The 15,461-nt window shown below is 42.1% G+C and overlaps 1 pseudogene; it reads right to left on the minus strand.

Annotated features, from left to right (window-relative positions):
• Positions 1-3,783: 3,783 nt before the first annotated feature.
• Positions 3,784-5,514, minus strand: LOC148011405 (PH, RCC1 and FYVE domains-containing protein 1 pseudogene; annotated as a pseudogene).
• Between the last annotated feature and the right edge of the window lie 9,947 nt (positions 5,515-15,461).

Genomic DNA, 15,461 nt, shown 5'->3' on the forward strand with positions numbered 1-15,461 from the left:
ACATGTTTTATTGGTAAAGAAGAATAATAATACTTATCACATGTGCATTGATTATCATGCCCTAAATAACATTACAGTTAAAAATAGATATCTGATTCCTAGGGTAGATGATCTTATGGATAAACTACAAGGTTCTGCCATTTTGAGTAAGATAGATCTTAAATCTGGTTATTATCAAGTGAGATTGGACAAATCTGATATATTCAAAACTGCATTTAGAACACAATTTGAACACTATGAGTTTCTAGTGATGCCTTTTAGTCTAACTAATGCACCTGCTACATTTAGTCGAATGATGAATCGCATATTTCTGAAATATCAGCATTGTGTTATAGTATTCTTTGATGATATATTGGTATTCAGTAAAAATGAGAATGAGCATTATGATCGTCTGTCTTTAGTTTTCAAGTTGTTAAAAAATAATCGATTGTATGCTAATCCAGAAAAGAGTGAATTATTTCAAACAGAAATTGAATATCTAGGTCATATTGTTTCATTAGAAGATATTAAGGTTGACCCTAAAAAGATAGAAGCAATTTTGAATTGGCCCATACCTAAAAATGTGCACGAGTTACATTCTTTTCCAAGTCTTGCTAGTTTTTACAGAAAGTTTGAGCGAAATTTTTCATTACTTGCTTTACCTTTGACTAAACTTTTAAAGAAAGGTATTGTGTATAACTGGACTAATAATCAACAAAAATCCTTTGATTTATTGAAACATGCATTAACCCATGCTCATGTATTACAACTACGTGATTTCAATAGACCATTCTTTTTAGTAGTTACTGATGCTAGCGGATCTGGAATAGGAGCCGTCCTTATGCAAGATAACCATCCCATACCCTACTCTAGCTGTAAACTGAAACCATCTGAACTTAAATATTCTACCTATGATAAAGAATTGCTAGCTGCAGTACAAGCTTTACGTCAATGGAAACATTATTTAATGGGTTCTGAATTTATGATTAAAACTGACCACAACAAAGCATTAGACATCTCCTTAGCCAACCCCAAATATCTGATAGACATATCAAATGGACAGATTTCATTCAAAGTTTTCATCCCCTTATACAATATCAACCAAAAAAAGAGAATGTTGTAGCCGACGCTTTAAGTAAAAGATCGACCATTCATAATATTTCTCTGATATCATTTGATTCCCTTATTCCTATGAAAGATACTTATCATCAGGATATTACTCTTCATGCTGATTGGAATACATTAGTTACAAACAATTGGATTCCTATTGATCCACTGTCTTACAATAATGGATTCATGTTTTATGAAAAGAGATTATGTGTTACGGTTCCATTTAGATCTTTTGTTTTACATGAGATTCATTGTCCTCCATATCAAGGTCATAGAGGTATTATATCTACTTTGCGTACATTGACTGAAGATTTTTATTGACCACATATGGACACTGATGTATCTAACTTTGTTTCTGAATGTTTAGTTTATGAAAGAGTTAAAAGACACCATGGTAAACAATATGGTTTACTAATGCCTTTATCTATTCCATCACGACCATGGAAACAGATTTCTATGGATTTTATCATTGGTTTATCTAACACTAAAGTTAACCATGATATGTTTTGGACTGTTGTAGACAAGTTTAGCAAACAAGCATATTTCATTCCATGCAAGAAAACTCTAACTGCATCTCAAGCAGCTCAATTGTTTTTGAAAACTGTGTTTACTAATCATGGTTTACCAAAAGTTATTATTTCTTATCGTGATTCTAGATTCTGTAATAATTTTTGGATTACTTTGTTTGCTAACTTAAGAACAAAGATTGATTTTTTATCTGCATTTCATCCTGAAACAAATGGTTAAACAGAAGCTACTAACATTACTATTTTAGATCTTTTACGTACTTACACTATTTCAAAACCACACACATGGGATACACATCTACATTTACTTCAGTTTGCATATAATAATACACCACACACAGCTACAAAGAAAGCACCATTTGAAGTTATTTATGGATATAGATTGTCTACATCTATTGCATCATTATCAAACAAAATTCAGACTACTGATGATATTGCTAACATGCACGCTACTATTTTTGATGAAGTTAAAGATATGATTGCCAAAGCCCAGCAATCATATACAAAACAAGCAAATAAAAAAAGATAGGCCATGAATTTCAAAGTTGATGATTATGTTTGGTTACTAATAAAAAAACGTAGATTACAAAGTGTAGATAAACACCCAGTTGTGAAATTAGCACCTAGATTCTATGGACCATTTAAGATCATACACAAAATCAATGACAATGCATTTAAAGTAAAACTACCACAACATTGAAAAATACACAACACCTTTCATATTAGTTTATTACGATCTTTTAGAGGTCAATTACCTGTACACCCTATCTATGAAAATCCACCTTTACTAGATGAAGTGACTGAAATCCTTGAGCCTGAAACTATTATAGATACTGACTTTATGACCACTAGAACTGGCCATAGATATTCTAGATATTTGGTCAAGTTTAAAAATCATCCTGTTGAAGAGACCCAATGGATACACACTAGAGACTTAAATACTTTCCCCACTCTGTTAGCTCCACATTGAGCTAATAGCAATTGACCTCAATTGCTATCCCACCCTGGGGGTATGATGCCAGGAGGCATATTTCACAGTGGATTTCGTGCCACGGTAGATTCCGTGAGGTTTTACGGTGGATTCCGTAAACTTTTATTATCAGGGTTCATACACAAAGTGGATTATTTGTGCAAAAAGTCGATGGAGACGCCTATCCTTTTTGGGTGTTTCGTTAATTGAGTGTGTACATGGGTGATTTCATAGTGGGTGATTCCGAAAAATACATATTTAAATTAATAAACATTTATGAGTTTAGAGTGCACACTCGTGATAAATTAAGGCTAGGATTGATTTCTAACCAATTTATTTATTTATGTAGCTGAAGACTGCTAGGTATTTACTTTTATCGATTTAATTGTATTATTTTACTAACAATTGTGAATGTTTCAGTTGATGTGTAGAGATAGCAGTGGTGGCAGTGGAAAGCATTGGAGGATAGCGTGTATTCAAATTATCGTCAATATTTTTATGGGCGCATACCTTAGGCATGGCGTCTATATTTTATCGGGCCTATTTATCAAGGCGTTTGATATTTATTTATTATTTTTACATGCACATGGACGCACGATTTAGATATTTGTATTTGGACATTGTATTGGGTATGCCTGACTTCTTGGATGCCCACCTATTAGCTTTATTTCTATTTTGCACAAAAGCAAACTCAAAAGCCAAAAGCATGCTATTTTGTAATTTGGGCTATTATTTGAGCTTGAAGATGATTATTATATAAAATACATGCTTTGTGGAGCACTCACACAAAGCATGGGGGAAGATTGCACCCAGTTGGTCTCTTGTTCATGTCGTGCAAGCTTTCTACATTGATTTGTGTGCAAAAGTAGAGTTCTTTTGTTCTTGGGGACTTTCTGACTCTCACTACGCGCGCTTACGGCATCCGATCTATGCACCACTTATTTTCTCATTCATTAGTTTGATGTGCTACCACATATGCTATCTTGATGAGAGATTTCTTGTCATGTCAAAGCTTAAAAACAACACAAGGTCTATAGAGACGGTTCGCGACGCCGCTCTATGGACAACATAACACATGTGGGGCCCCATGAATAGAATATAAATAAAACAATTTGTCATCAGCTGGAATATAGATGCTCATCAATTGGAAAGAATATAAACGAAATAATGTGTCATCAGCTAGAATATAGACCCTCATCAGCTAGAATAATGAACAATACCATTTGAAAGATAAACCCTCCTAGGCATCCAATGGCTAAATTCATTCCCTTGACCTAGAAGGCCAAAACTTCATGTACCATCTCCCCACGTATATAGATCTCCACTAAGTGTTACTGCACATGTGTGATATTCACCACAAGCAACATGTTCAATGCTAGTATTTCCTAATGTCTCCACTAATTGTGGATGTGCCACATCTGAATCAACTCCATGGCCAAGCCTACCTCCACACTCCTCCCCCCAACAAAATACTTCACCTTGCCTACTAACTAAGGCAGCATGCCTTTTACCACATGCAATATTGTGCATATCTAATACCACAGCTGACTCTAAATGCTTAGGTAGTAAAGCATCTAATTTTGGACCAGTACCACTCTCGGCTCTGTATGAGCCACCACCTAACACACCATCCCCGATTCCTTCACCCCACATGTATACATCACCTAAAGCTTCAGAATCATCTTGTCGAGTACCATAACTTGAGGAGCTTATCATGCTTGAAAGGCTAAGTCTAAATGCCTCTGAGCTAGTGTCATTTAGTTGAAATTTTAAGCTCTCTGTTACAATATCTGAATCACCATAATTTAAGGAGTCCCCAACCAAACTTCCATCTGGATAGCTCTTTCTTGAATTTGTGGAATTAACAGTTGCCATGGAATATGTTTTATCCAATCCACGATGTGGGGGACTTCCATAGGTCCCTCGATAAGAATCCCCAATGTCCTGTTGCAAACTGTTGCCAGCATTAGTCACGTACTTTTTACGGACATGGGCAAGAGGGCTATGTCCATCCAATGACACAACATCTGGATAGCTCTTTCTTGAATTTGTGGAATTAACAGTTGCCATGGAATATGTTTTATCCAATCCACGATGTGGGGGACTTCCATAGGTCCCTCGATAAGAATCCCCAATGTCCTGTTGCAAACTATTACCAGCACTAGTCACGTACTTTTTACGGACATGGGCAAGAGTGCTATGTCCATCCAATGACACAAATCCCTCATTCTTAGTATCCACCCGCAACTTCTGCGACTGTCCCCCATTGATCAAGGCCTTGAGGCCAACAAACCACAATTCTGCTTGATCTTTATCTTTGCAAACAAGATCAAGAGATTGATCATCGTGTCCGTAGATGAGGGAGAACGACTGGTACTCCTTCTCAGGTGTGGTATTACGCTGGAAATTAGCTGTGCATTGACCAGGAATAATTCTTGCAACAGAACTCAAACTCAGATGCAACTCCTCTTTTCATTAGACAGTCGAAAATAACAAAATCGGGGCTTCCCTTTGCGGCTGTACTTTAACAGATGGGCGCCTTTCTTCAATGCTGTTATTGCCTGCTCAATGTCTCGCTCAAACGTTCCTGTCCGCCCAATGTCTGCCATCCCTAGAACTGACCTCCAGAATGTTCTCAAGACAATAGGTTGTTTCTAACAGTAATCCCTTGAGAAGATACAGCATCTTTTCCCACGCTTAAGCCACAACCAGGATTGGCCAATCCATGTTCTCACATTGACACCAGCCATGCTGCAACACTCTCTACTGCTACTAGCTCCAAGCGTTGTAAACAGGCAGCATAGAAGCATTGGCCTGCAAAACAAATCGCTGCTTCCGGCAATGCCAAAAGGAAGGCGAAGAAAACGATGGAGCCGGAAAGTTCCTGGCTTTAATGATGCCAACGACAAACGCGAGGGGAGGTACACAGGAAATAAGGATGGGATTTGGTGGCGGCCGACCTCCCGCGACACCGTCAGGCTGTAGAGGCTGAGGATGTTGGTGGCCACTAGAGACCCTATCACCAAGGAGTTCCATGCGAAAGCCCACAGGCCAGGCCCCCCGCGGCTAATCCCGGAGCTCAAGAAGAAGGTGGAGAAGAAGAACTCGCTTTTCTGCCCCATCGTCTTGTTCTCGTCTCCAGCTTTTGCCCTCGCCTCGCTTCCCCGTTGCAGCTTAAGCCTCATAGGATCGGCAACGTGCTGCCATCTCTCGCAGGCGCTGTTGGGCTCTGATACCATGTTGGAACTGCGAGGAAGACGAAAGACGAAAGGAAGAGAGGAGAGAAGAGAGATATGAGACACCGGAAGTGGAACCCCAGAAGTGTGTAAATTGAGCACACATAATAGGAATATATAGAGGGGACCTGGGGCGCTATATATAAACAGACTATATATAGCTAACACTCTATATAGCTAACATGGGCATACTCTTGGTTGTTTTTCATAAATTTAGTTGCTTAGGTTGGGCAACTAAGCTAGGTTTCCATTGCTGGATTTCTTGTATTTACTTGGGCAAAGATTTAGGAGTTTTTGGACTTCTAAGCAAGCTACTAGTTACCTCTAGTGTTTGTGTTTTCTTTCTTGGATGGCTCTATTTTCTCCTCTGAGCGTTCCTTCTTAGATTGACCAACACAATGCAAATGACACATTGCACCCTTATCTGAAGTTCAGGGCTCATTAATCATTATCAGTTTCTTCTCATGTTTTTCAAACACATCAAGAAATTGTGACTTTGATGCATTGAGATCCATTTATTTTCTTTACTAGATAAGGTTTGACCTCCAAGTTTCTATCTTGGTTAGATTAATCTTCCCATTTGTTTTTGTTTTAGATATTCATTTGAAAGGTGAGAAGAATCGAAGCTTGCACGCGAGCTATGGCGGGAGAGCAAGAGCAAGAAAGAGAGAGACAAGAAATGGGAACTCCAACAGTCACAATGTGTGACCGGGCCTTCCTTTATTCAAACTGTCACTAAAAGAATAAAGAATAAAGTGACGTGACGGGCGCCCGCCACCTGCAATGTGCAGTGGCGGGTACTGTCAGTGTAGTAATACACGGGGCGGCACGGCGGAGGGTAAAGATAAAGTGACGTGACGGGCGCCCGCCACCTGTAGTGTGCAGTGGTGGGTACTGTCAGTGTAGTAATACACGGGGCGGCACGGCGGAGGCGCCTTTACCCCCAACAACCTCCCACTTAAAGGCGAATCTGCCCTAGTGAGAGAGAAAAGAAAAAGAAAAGACAGTACAAATGTACATAGGTACAAGGGATGAGGAAAGGTGACATCTCATCCAACGCCCATCAACCTCCTGAGGAAGGCAAAGCGCTCAGTAGTGAGGCTCTTCGTGAGCAAATCTGCAGGATTCTCGTCAGTGGAGATCTTGACAAGGTCAACAGACCTGTCCTCCACGACACCACGTATGAAGTGATACCTCACCTCAATGTGTTTCGTCTTCGCATGGAAGACCGGATTCTTAGCCAACTGAATGGCACTCATAGAATCCGAATGCAGTGTAGGTGTAGCATCAATCCCAAGGTCAGCAACTAGACGGCCTAACCATATGGCCTCCTTGCAAGCCTCAGTGGCTGCAACATACTCGGCCTCAGTGGTAGACAAAGCCGTACACTTCTGAACCCTGGACATCCAAGAGATAGCCCCTCCAGCATAGGTGAATACATAGCCAGAAGTGAACTTCCTACTATCTGCATGTCCTGCATAATCGGAGTCAGTGTACCCTACGACCCCTGTATCCTGGCTGCCATAGCAAATACACATATCTGCTGTGCCCTTCAGGTACCTCATGATACCCTTCACGGCATCCCAATGTCTGCTGCCAGGTGTAGCCATATAGCGTGCCACAACACCAACTGCATGTGCAATATCTGGACGAGTGGCTATCATGGCATACATCAAACTGCCCACGGCTGATGCATAAGGAATCTTGGCCATCTCGGCCCTCTGCTCATCTGTCTGCGGACAATCGGCCTGTGATACCTTCACATAAGAAGGTAATGGACAGCCAATAGGCTTTACGTCCTGCATGCGGAAGCGCTCAAGGACTTTATGAATGTACTCCCGCTGTGAGAGATACAAAAGTCCCTGATGCCTATCGCGCTTAATGCGCATCCCAAGTATATGTGAGGCCTGTCCCAAATCCTTCATCTCAAAGCTCTTCTTCAGCTGAGATTTAAGAGCATCTAGCTCATCATGAGCTTTCCCTAATATCAGCATATCATCAACATAGAGTACCAAGATAAGCAAACTGCCATCACGGGCTTTCTTCGTGTAAAGACACGGATCCATAGCACTCCTGCTGTAGCCCTGTGACTGCATAAAGGCATCAAACTTATGATACCATTCCCTAGGTGCCTGCTTCAAGCCATACAAGCTATTCTTCAACTTGCACACTAGGTGCTCCCTGCCAGGTTCTGCAAAGCCCTTAGGCTGATCCATATAGATCTCATCATGCAAGTCCCCATATAGAAAAGCCGTCTTGACATCCATCTGATATAGATCTAAGTCAAGCTGTGCAACCAAAGCCAAGACTAAGCGCAGGGTGGTCATCTTAACCACAGGAGAGAAGACCTCATCAAAGTCCACACCATGTTCCTGCTTAAAACCCTTTGCTACCAATCTAGCCTTGTATGCCGGCTTGAGGTGTCCAGGGGTACTTTTCAGCTTGTACACCCACTTGCATGGCAAAGCCTTCTTGCCCTTAGGCAAGGCAACCAAATCCCAAGTCTCATTCTTATGCAGGGAGTCTATCTCAGACTGCATAGCCCTCTCCCAGGAGTGACTGTCACCCCTGCGCATAGCCTCATCATAAGTGAAAGGCTCTCCTGCATCTGTAACCAAAACATAATGCATAGAGGGCTGAAATCTGTTAGGTGGACGTCTATCTCTAGCAGACCGTCTCACCGCAGGCTCTGCTGCCTGTCTAACTACCTGTCCAACATCCTGGCCCTGTGGAGGAACTACTGCAGGCTGTACTACTGGCTGTGCTGGAGCTTTAGGCTCCTCCTGAAAGATCACTCTGCGGATCTCAACCACCTTCTCAGGCTGCCTGTGCATCTTGTCTTCATGGAAGACGACATCATGGCTGCGTACTATTTTCCGCGCCTGCGGATCCCATAGGCGATAGCCCATCTCTCCTGACTCACCATAGCCAAGGAATATGCATTTAATGCTCTTTGGATCCAATTTACTCCTCTTGTCCTTGGGCACATGGCAGAATGCCTCACATCCAAAGACACGGAGATGCGCATAAGAGGGTGGCTTACCAGCCCAAACTTCCTCTGCAACCTGGAAATCCAATCCACTGGAAGGCGATCGGTTTATGACATGCACTGACGTACTAACTGCCTCAGCCCAAAAACTCGGGGGTAGGCCTGCATGGCTAAGCATAGAGCGCACACGCTCCTGAATAGTCCTGTTCATGCGCTCAGCCAAACCATTCTGGGGTGGGGTGTAAGGGGCGGTCAACTGATGCTTAATATCCCTGTCATCACAAAACTGCTCAAAAGCATGCGAGACATATTCTCCCCCATTATCTGTCCTAAGGCATTTCAGCCTATACCCAGTCTGGTTCTCAACAAGAGCAAGCCATCTCTGAAAAACTGCCAAGACATCGGACTTCTGCTTTATGGGATAAGCCCACACTTTCCTAGAAAAATCATCAATGAAGGTAACAAAGTACTTCACGCCACCCATAGACATGCAAGGCATAGGCCCACAAACATCGGAATGCACCAATGCCAAGGGCTCACTCATGCGTGGCCTACCCGATTTCTTATGCGTAGACCTATTCTGCTTACCATAAAGACAATGATCACACGAGTCAAAACATGCATAATCCAAAGGCGGAAGATACTGCAAACCAGATAATATTTTCATTCCTTTCAAAGACATATGCCCCAAACGGGCATGCCAAAGTGATACATGTGGGATAGAGCCCACTGCCAAAACATGGTCTACAGAAGACCCAGATACAACAAGAGGATAGAGGCTGCCAGCCTTGGCGCCTCTAGCAAGCACAAGTCTGCCTTTGGTAATCTTCCAGGTAGAATCCCCAAAACAGACATGAAATCCTGCATCATCCAACTGTCCTGCAGACATAAGACTACGCGTAAGCGCAGGTACATGACGTACATCCCTGAGCAAAAAGGAACTGCCAGTGGAAAACTGCAACTGAATATCTCCACAGCCCACAATATCAAGAGACCTGTCATCTCCAAGTTTGACTGATCCAGATACAGTACGGTAAGAGTGAAACCACTCACGGTAAGGCGTCACATGGAAGGACGCACCTGAATCCAATAACCAGCACTGTGCATACATACTAGGTGTCTCAGTCAAGTGTGAAGCATCAGAAGAACTAGCTGCAAGTATAAACTCATCACCACCATCGGACTCTTCAGTCTGCGTGACATTAATTTCCTCAATCTTGACGTTGGACTTCGCAGGTACTATGCTGCGATCAGAGGACTTCTCCTGCACTTTATCTTTCCCCTTATCCTTGCGCTTCTCATTGCGCAACTCATGACACTGTGGTCTAACATGGCCCTTTTTCCCACAATGATGACAAGTGACATTTGCATTGCGTCCACGCGACTTACTACGCGACTTGCCACCACGAGATTTAGACCGACCCTTCTGCGAGTCACGGCCTCGGCCATTACCACGGTCATACCTGTCATTCCTGCCTCTAACTATCAAAGCATGACTACCACGAGAGGCATCCAAGTTTTTGTGATTCACCTCTTCCTGAAGAAGAGCACTCTCAACATCTGCCAATTTTAGAGTAGCACTAGAGGCACAAAGAGCAGTGCGGAATACATCCCATGACTCATTCAGAGTTCCAAGCAAGAAAAGAGGAGTTACTTCCTCTCCAAAGGTGATATCCTGCAAAGTCAGGTTCTTCAGTATAGCATGGAACTGGCTCAAGTGAGCAGACATAGTCGCATTATCCTTCATGCGCAGATCCATAAGCTGCTTCAACCAGTACATCTGACTCGCCGGACTTTTCTTATCATAAAGATTCTTGATCTTATTCCATAGATCCCATGCACTCTGTGCTTCCTCAAATACATTATAATGTACCTGTTCAGTGAGAGACAATACAATCGTGGACTTGCATAGCTCATCAAGTTCAAGCCAGTCGTCAATGTCCATAGTTTCAGGCTGCTCCCCACTCAACCGAAGTGGCTTAATCTGAGATTTCTGCACCAAAACCTACCATATTTGACTCTTCCAGTAAGAGTAGTTGGTACCATCCAACTTTGTAATGTTAAAGATGGCACTATCATGCGAAGATGACGCCATTATGCAGGCTGGAAATGCCCAAACAGTCCAAAACTGCTTGCTGTTTTACTGCAGAAACTGCCCAAAAATGACCAAAACGGAGTCCAAAGGGTGTGCAAAGTGTGCCAAAAGTTACTGCCCACTTAGTACTAGGTGCGGTACACCAAATCAGGATATTTCAGCATGAAAAGTACACCTCAGTCCACCAATAACTGCTTGCTGTAATAAATTGCAGGTATGCAGTCTAGAGAGCAAACTGTCCCAAAATAGGATCCAATCTCAAGCAAACAATGCTAGGTCCAAAGCTGGCATGAAATGGACATAAGCAAGGCCAATGGCAGTGAAAAGAACATGAGCTCAACACCAAGCATGTCAAAATAACATCTGCCAGTGAAAGGCACACCCCCAGACACTCTAGGCAAAGTGTTCTTGTAACTGCCAAAACCTGACACAAATAGGTATCTGCTCAAAGAGAAAGATCCAAATATGAGACTTAGCTCATAAGCATCCTGTGAACCAAGAGTACATCAATGCATATCCATAAAGATCGGAGTATGATCCCAAAGTCTCAATGTGTATGTAGCTGCTCAAGACATAAACTGCTCCAAATACATGTAAGTGCTCCAATAGCATGCAACTGTCAAAGGTCAAGAAACTATGTAAAATGCTCCCACTGGCACAAAAGGCGTACGTACAAAGCGAGCTCAGAAGCTCAAACAACCCAAGAGAAAGCACCAGTGATAAGTGACCCTATCAATGCATCAAGCGCATCCGAGAGAGCATGACATACATGAAGCACCGGTCGTATTAACCATGAAGCAATACATAAGCCCAAATAAGCTCTCGGTCAACTCAATGACATCCAAATAGCAACCAAGATCAGTGATCAAGTAAGCCGGGAATGCTCAAATACATCCAAATCCAAGCTCCAAATGTCGGTATGGCATACACGAACCAAATAGCATATGTCACGAACCAAAGCATGTAATGCAAAAGCCTAACTGTCAAGCAGAGACATGAGGCATAGGCGGTCCACGAGCATGCCGAGTCGGTCCAAATGCCAGTGAAGACGGAGCTAATGCGAAGCTCAAAAGCATCCCATAATCTCATATATATGCTCCAAGTCGTCCCCAAATGTCAGAGATATCATGCCAAAGCTCAAAGCATACATCCGGTATCGGTAGGTAAGTGCCAAAGCATGTAAAGTACCTTCAGCCCACTGTTATTCCAGCATGTATTTACTGTTCTAAACAGTAGATTTCAGCCCCAAATTCAAGCCAAAATCATGGTCAAACCAAATGCATACATCCCCAATACATCCGGGTAGGAAGTAGACCGCATACGGGCATCAAACAAGGTAACCGCAGTAGAGTATAAGCATTAAATGCCAATGCCAAGTGTAGCTGCCCTGTTTCCAGCACTGTATAACAGTAAATAGCAGTCCCAAATCAGCCAATATTTCAAGCCAAAATCATGGCATAATCATGTGCATACATTCCCAAGGCACTAGGCATCATGTAGACCGCATACGGGCATCAAATAGCACAACCGGAATGGAGTATAAGCAACAAATGCTAATGCCAATGGTGCTGCCCTATTTTCAGCCTGTTATGACAGTTTATGACAGTCCCAAATCTGAAGAAATCAGCCCCGAAAGATCAAGACCAATGCCCAAAGCTTGAATGACATCAAACATGAAGTCTATAGCCCTCTTGATCAAGGTAGAGAGCAAGAAGCAATGGCCAAGTGTGGAGCTGAAGTAGATGAGTGCTCACAGCCTGGAAAAAATGATGCAATCTGCCCTGTTGGTGCTGAACTTGCTGCTGCTCCACATGGGCTGAAAAGGGGGTAATGGGGGGCTCAATGATGGCCCAAGGTAGGCACATACCAAGCCATGAAGGCCCAATGCAAAGGGGAGGGAAGATATGAGCTATGGAGCTCAAGAAGAGTGGCTGCCCTTTGTTCCTGCCCTGTTTCAATCTGAGAATACACTCAAATGCCTGCAAATGCTGAAGCAATACCTCAAGGGCAAGGCCCTGATGAAGCTCAAGAAGGCCAGGATGGAGCTCGGGAAGCCGGGGAGAGTCGCGAGCTCAAGAGGTCGGCTATGGCTGCCGGGATGGAGACCCAATGCGTGAAGCGAGTCGATGCGAAGGTCGGGAAGCACCGAGTCGAGCTCGAGCAAGAGAATGCCAAGCTCTGATACCAGTTGAAAGGTGAGAAGGATCGAAGCTTGCACGCGAGCTATGGCGGGAGAGCAAGAGCAAGAAAGAGAGAGACAAGAAATGGGAACTCCAACAGTCACAATGTGTGACCGGGCCTTCCTTTATTCAAACTGTCACTAAAAGAATAAAGAATAAAGTGACGTGACGGGCGCCCGCCACCTGCAGTGTGCAGTGGCGGGTACTGTCAGTGTAGTAATACACGGGGCGGCACGGCGGAGGGTAAAGATAAAGTGACGTGACGGGCGCCCGCCACCTGCAGTGTGCAGTGGCGGGTACTGTCAGTGTAGTAATACACGGGGCGGCACGGCGGAGGCGCCTTTACCCCCAACATCATTTACATTTGGTCTTTTCCTTTATTTCCTTACCATGGGTGATATTTGAGTTTTGGCTAACAAAGGTGCTGATGTGGGTTGTTTTAGGTAACCAAATTCATGGATTTTGCATGCAATACCCTTGACCATGTAGCAATGATTTGGGGACCGATTACAGTGTTAAGCTAACCCTCTCATAGTGTGTGGTAGTGTCCCCAAGATCTTCATCTCTTTTTATGTGGTTATCTTTTTGTAGTAGTGTTAGGAACTACCTTTGGGCTACTTTTCACCCTAATGGGGGAAAATTTCTGCTAAACGGGACTCACTTGTCCTCTTGTGCCCATACTAAAGTTGTAAGAGCTTCCGTAGTCTCGTCTCTATGTTTTCATGTTGGCTAAAAGATAGATCCCTTTCTCTTCCCTTGTGCATTAGGAACATTGTCTGTGTTTGCCAAAAGTCTTCATTATCTTGATATTGGGTAGGGTCAAGTGCATTTGATGTGCTTTGCAGTCCACATTGCACTTAGTTGTATGTTTGAATCATCTTCCAAGCATAATTTCCCTTTTGACATCCTCTTGATTTGGAAGCACATAGAACATAACTTTAAAGCTTTATGTTAGTAAGTTCATTCAAATCTTATATTTTTCTAGGAGAGACTATGAGGATCCCTTGTATGGGTTGATTGTTGCATCAATCAACACAAGTCTGAGTTATTTAATCGTGGTCCATGTAGCATAGGTGAGGATATTAAAGTCAGCTCCTTCATCAATGCGAGCTTCAACTATACACCATCCTTTAGTAATTAATTTAATCATAAGTTAGGAAGGTGCAATCAACTCTTCATCTTCCCAATTGATATTAGAATTATTGATCATGTGAGTGAAGATATAAGGCTCACTACACAAATAGATAGCTACCCAATGCATTGCCTTTAGGACAGTGCGTTTAGCTATACTCATTGCATTGGGGATGGATTCCATTATTTTACTGATTTTTTATTGTTTTGGGAAATAGATGACCAAAGAATCAAGCTGATGGCCATTCCAACAACTTTTATGTATGCATGGTTCTACAATTGGAAATTTTTGTAGTAGAAAGTCATAAGATGACTACTTGACATCCATATTTTGTACCATCCTTCTAATTTGGTTACACACTCTCTATATTTTAAGTTATATTTAAACGAAAGGATCATTCTCTATGTCCTATTTCTCTTAAATTCATAAAGCTTGATCAAGGATCTAAAGGGGTTTATGTTATTATCTATGTCCATCAATAACAACGACAACTGAACTTTAAGTAGTTTCGATACTTCTTGTGTATCTAGGCTTTGTTTCTTCCAAATAATTTGTGATTTCAAAGAATAAAAACTTTATAGTAGTTCTTGAAAAATCACTACACAAGTCACTATTGATTTAGGGTTTTTTTCGTCCCTTTTGTCTATTTGGGTTAATGATATTGAGAACTATATGTGTTTACCCTCTCTTAGCATCTCTCATATGTCAACTGCATATGACTCCTTTGAACGAGTGATCCAAGTAATTATGCCAATTTGAGGAAACTATATGATCCGCAACTTAATGACAAGGATGATGCCATTGATGATGATGATGGCATGGATGCTTTTATTAATGATTGTACAGAGAAAGTGGTGCACATGACAAACAAAGTCTTCTTAGGATAGAATTGCTTTATCAAATTTATGAAGGCTCAAAATTGACATGGCTAAGCACAAGTTTGCTTATTCTTAATACAAAAATTCCTTATATTTTGAGTAATGCACCTATTTCAACACTATTAAAGTAAGTGGCTTTTGATTGTCAATGTTAATTGCATTATTTTCAAGTATCTTAACATCCAAATCTAAATGGGATGTTTTCTTGAAGCATTATAGGTTACTATCTAAAAAGCTTTTACCCACAAATAATGTCCTTTCTACATCAAGAAATGAGGTAAAGAAGATGTTTGAACTCGACCACAACATAATACACACATGTATAAAGGGTTGTCTTTTATATAGAGGTGAAGATGGGAGCAAGG

This window comes from Lygodium microphyllum, chromosome 28 (genome assembly GCF_053477565.2).
Source record: "Lygodium microphyllum isolate KBCC chromosome 28, Lygodium_microphyllum_v1.1.10, whole genome shotgun sequence".
Lineage (NCBI taxonomy): Eukaryota > Viridiplantae > Streptophyta > Polypodiopsida > Schizaeales > Lygodiaceae > Lygodium > Lygodium microphyllum.